This window comes from Salvia hispanica, chromosome 3 (genome assembly GCF_029641045.1).
Source record: "Salvia hispanica isolate PSC_SH4W2 chromosome 3, Shi_PSC_v1, whole genome shotgun sequence".
In the NCBI taxonomy this organism is placed as follows: Eukaryota; Viridiplantae; Streptophyta; class Magnoliopsida; order Lamiales; family Lamiaceae; genus Salvia; species Salvia hispanica.
In genome coordinates, this window is record NC_142694.1 from 43,886,083 (window position 1) to 43,892,685 (window position 6,603).

The 6,603-nt window shown below is 31.0% G+C and overlaps 1 non-coding gene across 1 annotated transcript; it reads left to right on the plus strand.

Annotated features, from left to right (window-relative positions):
* Positions 1-3,126: 3,126 nt before the first annotated feature.
* Positions 3,127-3,223, plus strand: LOC125217211 (small nucleolar RNA Z43). Its single transcript, XR_007175630.1, has one exon. It is a non-coding gene; the product is annotated as a small nucleolar RNA Z43 (small nucleolar RNA).
* Positions 3,224-6,603: the final 3,380 nt, after the last annotated feature.

Genomic DNA, 6,603 nt, shown 5'->3' on the forward strand with positions numbered 1-6,603 from the left:
GAATTATGAAAATACAGACCAACAATAACCTTTTAATCTCATTTTACTGCTAGTTTTTTCCTGATGTACGGTCAGTCACTATCGCATGTGCTCGACCTTAGTTTCGTATGGAAATTTAACATTAAGTTTCGTATCCTCAATTTTTTGCACTTATGGTAGATACTTAAGGGTGATCTTAGTCCATATAATATTGATGAATGTGTAATACTAATGGGTAAGGGGATATTAAGCATTTTTTTAGTACTAATTTCAAAGTTAGAAAGTTCCAAAGGAATGAACATAAATAGTCTAAAAGTTGAGTAAAGGATTCACGAATATTTGTGATAGATAATATAAATTGACTATAGAAAAGCTTTTTAGCATATGTATATATGGATGATAATAATAATAATAATAATAATAATAATAATAATAATAATAATAATAATAATAATAATAATAATAATAATAAAAGTGAGATAATTTGGTTCGTCCATTTCACTGTATATGATATACATTTTACAAGAGAATTCAATATAATAGTATATAAACACATTTTCATGAATGAATATACTAGTGCAATTTACATGGTATGTACAGACAAAAAGTAAAGAAGAGCATATGATATGTTTAGAAATATGAATATTCATGGTATAATGTATGGATATATAGACTTTTCTGGATGATTAATATGAAATAAAATCTATGCGGCTTAGTTAAGTATCAAAATAAATGCCTTAAACAATCTATTTTTGAGGGAGTAGAGTAGGAGATGATGGGAATTTGGATGCACAAACAACACATTTCTAGAGGCTAGGGTTAAAATGTTCTTTATCATGATAATTACTGAACCATCATTGTCTATGCAATCTAAATTCATTTTATTTTTGGACAAAATAATGAACTTGAAGTGATATAATAACATAATAATGAAATATAGATAATTATTTTTATTTATAAAATTAGCCTCCTCAATCAATCTATCTATCTATCTATCTATCTATATCTATACATATTTAAAAGGAGAGTTTTGAAAAAATTTATAAGAATGCCATTTTAATTAATAGTAGTATTATTTATTAAAATTAATATGAATATCTAAATTTGCAGTTATATGGCAATTCGATTTCAAAGGTCACAACATAATGCTGCAATTATATAGCAATATGATTTCAAAGGTCACACGATCGATATTTAACATTTATTAATAATTAAGTACTATTGGCGAACAAAATTTTCTCACAAAGGTGCGTAGTGTGCCGCTACAAGCGGTCGTATTTAGTACTGCAAAAATGAGTTTTGTCTCTTCACTTCCACTTGACAATAATTTGAAATGTCACAAGATTTGAAAGATATTTATTACTACGATTATTTTAATTTTGAGTTACTATCAAATCTTCTATAAATAGTTAAATACCAATTCTATTAATAAAAAAATGCTCTCTCAGTGGAGAAGCTTATGTCCATCAAATCATGTGGAGTACAATTAATCATTCTCTCCCGGCTATGTATTCTAATTTATGTTTTTAATTATATTATTTTACCTTTTATGTTTGTCTTATTTTAGTTTCTTATCTTTTTTTTATTACTGTATGTTATTCTATTCATTATATTATTGCAAACCATTAAGAAAAATGAATGTGCAACTATTTTGTAAGATCTTCACTTATTTTTGCAGGTATACTTTTGCCTTGAGAAAGCTTCAAAAGTAACAATTTTGCACGAAGATATGAATCCACAACCTATTGGTTTAAAAAAATACATATTAATCCTATGGTAAGACAGAGTTACGTTTAGTTGGAGATTTGAGGCTATTCAGTTTTACCTTTACTAAACTCATAGAATTATCACATCACCAATTAGTCAATATGCATGAAATTATAAACAAGTCAAGATATTGATAGATTGGTTGAGTCTCTTGCTTTCAAGAGTAACATTACAAAGCGTAAATTAATTTACGTTAGCCATATCACTCCTTTTTCCACGTGTGTTTTTCTCCTAAGCTTGAATTGATATGCATTTTGTAACAAGGTCTTTCCAAGAGTCCTAAGTTATGAATCTAAGAACATGTTAAATGAGCTCAAGCACAACTCAGTTTTGAACTTTGTGCATCAACAGATATGCCAATTTCTTTGAGTGAGTTTAAATTTAGGCATATTAGAATTTAATTGGCTATTGAAAAAAACTTGAATTTAACTGATAATAATGTAGCATTGCTTTCCACGTCTATTGCTTGCGCAACATGAAGCGTGGAATTTGTGAGAAATTAATAATGTAGTATATAATTTTATTTAATTCGACCATTTAATTTTCATTCTCATTTTTAGCGTCTTTTCATATTTCAATACTTTGATTGATAACAAAATATAAAATACAATCCAATAAATGATATAATATGCTTACTTTGTATGATTGGCGAAAATATTTCTATAAAATAAATGAATTATTGAAACATTGCATTGGTTTAGTTTTCACTTACTATATACCTTATATTCAATAGAAAATAAAATGGATTGTGCATGCACGTGGATTATACTAGTTTAATTAATGGAAGAGTTTGTTTACTTATATTTATTAGCACTTAAATCTTTAGATATGCTTTTTTACACTGCTTAGATTTTAAACGCAGTGTTACTTTTGGAACTTAGTGCAGCCTGATTTTTTTATTATATATTTAAATTTTGATTCTGACAAATCAAGTTAATCTGTTCCTATTAGATACTATACTCCAGCCGTTCAAAAAAAAATAGAGCACATTTATCATTTTTGGCCGTTCACAAAAAATAGAGCAAATTCATTTATGGAAAATTTTTAACAAATAATATCCCTACATATCATTCCAGTAACACTACTTCTATCTTACTTTTTCTCCTTCTATCTTACTTTAATAATTCTACATTAAAACTCGTGTCATACACCAATTGCTCTATTTTTTTTGGACAGAAGGAGTACTTAATATTAGTAATTTGTGAGATTTGTTAAATCAAACCAAAATCACAACTACGTGCTAATTTATAAGTTAATTTTGAAATAACTAAGACTCTAATTATCACACCAAAATCACAACCACGTGCTAATTAAGTTAAGAGGCACCCTTTCATCACACCTACTCTCTCTCTCTCTCTCTCCAGAGCATGACGTTGGAGCAATTAATGATGAGTTGTGAGAGGTCCTCGTTCGTAGTAATGGCATACTATTTGCTTTGCCAACTATACTGTTATATCACCACTCATAACCCATAAACCTATAAGTCCTTCCAATTCAATATTTCCAATTCCCGTAGGGATTTAATTTATGTAACATAGTACTTAGTTTTATTAGTGATATTGTGAAAAAAACAATGCTTAACGGACCTCAATTTTCTCAGGCACAGAGAAGTGCCGATTCTTTCCACATAGGAGACACAATTAAAGTTGCCATTAAAAGAGATACTAGATGAGTGAACACTACAAAAAAATCGTTGTTTCCCGACCAAAAAGACCGAGCACAGAAAAATGTGCTCGGGAAATACCGAGCACCTTCACTCGTGCTCGCCAAAATACCGAGCACATCAAATGGTGCTCGGCAATGTCAAAAACTGGTGGCTTAGCTGCGAGCAATTACGAGCACGGTCAACGTGCTCGGCTTGGTAATTAACTTAGGGGACCTATGGCGCAACGTAAGTGCTCGGCCTTGTGAATATTTTTCACCAATACAGGCGAGCACCATACCAATGCTCGGAATATGGCGAGCACCGTATATGTGCTCGGGTAATAAGAAAAATAGTTGTGAAATTTTAATATTATTGTATTTGCCAATAGTGAGCACAATATATGTGCTCGAACAATTGAGAAAAATAAAGCTACTAGCACTAATTTATATGGTTCAAATAAAGCTAACGTAAAATTTTATAAATTCTCAATTTTACACTATTAATTATTGAAATATATAATGCTAGTCATGATTGAAAATATTACAAGTACAAAAGTTTTTTTAAATGCGAGCACACCAGAGGTGGTCGGAATTTGCCAAGCACCATTGTTCCTAAAAATATTAACACAGAGTGCTTAGCTCGGGTGATTTCACTAAGTCTTTTTATAAGGCAAGCACATTTGTGGTGGTCGAAATTTTGCGAGCACATATATTGTGCTCGGAAAATTGATAAAAATAACATTATAATTGACAATTAATTACACTACAAGAAAGTTGCTCGAACTATGAGGCCCCAAAAGTTGCTCGAAGTGTGCTCGTTATATTCAAAACTTGTTTAATTTTTCAATATATGTTGTTCGAATTGTTGATAATATTTTTTAAAAGGGCGAGCACTTATATCGTGCTTGGGATATTCCAACCACAACAAATGTGCTCGGAAATAAAAAAGACTTGTTTAATTTTTCAATTTTTCAATGTGCGAGGAGTATCCAAATGTGTTTTCTCATTCAACCCTGGCGACAAAGCAAGAACTGGAGCCCTCCAAGCCTTTTTAATGAAAAAATGTGTAGTTTAGTGTAATTTTGTAAGACAATCTTATCTTTATATATTTTTGTTAAACAATCTTATCTTTTTAATGTTATTTAAGCTTTGTTTTAAATTTTTATTATTTATTAATTTTTTAAATAATTAAAATTGTAGAATATATATATTAAAAAAATTCCAGGACAACATACTTCCCGAGCACATGGATATGCTCGCCGTTATGTCGAAGCGCTGTCAGTGCTCGTTACACTCAAACCTCATCCCTCCAAAATACCGAGCACCCACAGGCGCTTGCTGTATTCCGAGCACACATATGTGCTCGCCAACCTGCTTGAAGTAGTGGGGTGCTCGCTACATCCAAACCCCACCTCTCGAAACTGTCGAGCACATGGAGGTGCTCGCCCTGCCGAGCACATTGAAGTGCTCGCCACTGCCGGGTTAGTTGACCAGTTCGCCGAGCACCAAGAAGCGCTCGGATAAAAATGCCGACGAAGGGAATACCGAGCACCTAAAGTACTCGTGAAGTGCTCGGTAAAGTGGGATATGCCGAGCAAATTTCCCTTTTTGCCGAGCACCAAAGTGCTCGGGAAACAACTCTTTCTTTGTAGTTGAAGAAAAATCTAGAAAAAGAGAATACTAAATTAAACATTTGTCCACTATTTGTAGAGGGAAATAATATATTATGGAAATTTAACATTAAATTTCGTATCCTCAACTTTTTGCACTTATGGTAGATAGTGAGTGGCGGAGGAGGGATTTCGACTTTGGGGAGTCCAAATTACTATTAACAGTTGTGATGTATTTTTTTTCGATATTTGTCTCCCATCAAGTAGTTGTGGTATGAGTGGTAGGAAGTTAGGAGATAGTGGTATATAAATGGATAATGATTGACGAATAATAAAATGATGGTGAGAATAACTCCCTATGTTCCAGTAAATATGAAACATTTATTTTTCGAAACAAGATTTTATTTATTATTATTTTATAGTAAGTAAAAATAATAAAGAAGAAAATAAAAAATATAGAGATGATATTGTTTCTATTTTAATAATAGTAATAAATACGAAGAATTTTTTTATTGCAAAGTTTGTGCGAAACAAAAAATTAAATAAAATGTGTGCAACTTAAAGTTAAAACCTTGTGCATTTGAAATGATGGGAAGTATTAACAAAATAAAAAAATCAACAATATAAAGCAAAAATGGGGCATATTAAAAAAATATTAACAAAATAAAAAAGTATTAACAATATAAGGAAAAATGGAACATACTAAAAACATTAATAGGCCGAGTCATGAAAGCAATTGAAGAATAAATGTAATAGAAACGGCCTTCAACGGTTTCGAACTCGAATCTCTGAAAAGAGAGTCCAGATCTAGTGGATGAGTGCAGTAATGTTGTAAAGCTAATAGATACACTTTGATTTCATGTGATTTACTATCGAAAAGTATTCTCATGTGAGTATTTTATTTCGGCAGGTAGACTTTGAAATTTTTAATCTGTTCTCATCAGAAGATATGATATGACAACCAATTGCACTACTACTACTCTACTAAAGTGAGTATTACTAAAGTAATATTTGAAATAATAAATGGGTGATGTAGAAAATTAAATGCAAAATGGAACATTAATGTTGGAAGGGGAAATGTTGAAAATCCTTCCAACTTAAAATTTTCTTCTGAATGATGTTAATTATCTTCGTTTCTAATATAAAAGTAAAAAAAAATATTTTAAACTAAAAACATAAAACGTAAATTTTAAAAGAAGGAAAATTGGTTTCCCGTATAAAAGTGTTGGTGAATGGTGTCATGGTGACAGTAACTTGTTTTATACTGTTCACGTTGTAGGTTTGACAACTGTTCATATCTTCTCTCCAAAATTGAAGTTAAAAATTATACTATCAATCCAAAGAATATTAAAAAAAAAAAAACTGACTCAATTTTGATTTAAAGAAGAAACAATTACAATGCTCGACGCACACAACTCTTGCTATTGTACTTTAAATTATCAATGGTACTAATATTCAATCTCGTTTTTGTTTTAATGCAGTTTTGCATAGGGTGCACATGCTACATGTGGGCCTTAGCTTACCCTTGGTCTAATCAATGCGATGCCAGTCTAGTTCGAGCTATTGCAGTGCAAGGACTAGAAGATACTCCCTCCGTCCCATA